Source organism: Penaeus monodon, chromosome 30, assembly GCF_015228065.2.
Source record: "Penaeus monodon isolate SGIC_2016 chromosome 30, NSTDA_Pmon_1, whole genome shotgun sequence".
In the NCBI taxonomy this organism is placed as follows: Eukaryota; Metazoa; Arthropoda; class Malacostraca; order Decapoda; family Penaeidae; genus Penaeus; species Penaeus monodon.
This window is the reverse complement of record NC_051415.1, coordinates 36,119,812-36,120,328: the sequence shown is the minus strand read 5'-3', so window position 1 is coordinate 36,120,328 and position 517 is coordinate 36,119,812.

Genomic DNA, 517 nt, shown 5'->3' with positions numbered 1-517 from the left:
AATCAATTGTAAGTGGAAATGGGATGTTTCTTTATAGTGTTTCAACGCCTGAATGGCCAATACCGTATGATATGTTGGGCGCCACCAGCCGTGACCCGCCGCCGTCACGCCAGTCGTAAGAGGTTTATAGAAACAAAATCACATAAATAACAGCCTCTTTGTGCAGTATATGTCTGCATTATGAAAAGTGCATCACAGTAATAATAAGCGCACTGTTTCAAGTCAAATGACTGTGCTTTAGCACACGAATTGTCTGGACTTCAGGCCGAAGGGTGGGGCTGTACGGACGCTTTGCCAACCTGTCTCATTGCCAAAGGCCGCCGAACGTTCTTCGTTTCGGGGCTGGTTTTGTCGAAAGAGAATGTTATTTGTTCAAATATACTGACACTTGAATTGTTACATATTTATAAGAAGTTAATTTAGACTTTTAGTTTGTGGCAACGGTTGTGTTGCTTGCTTGAGATTTACATTCGAAGGCATTTATAGATTCCTTTCGCGTGCGTCTAGAGCGGGGTGA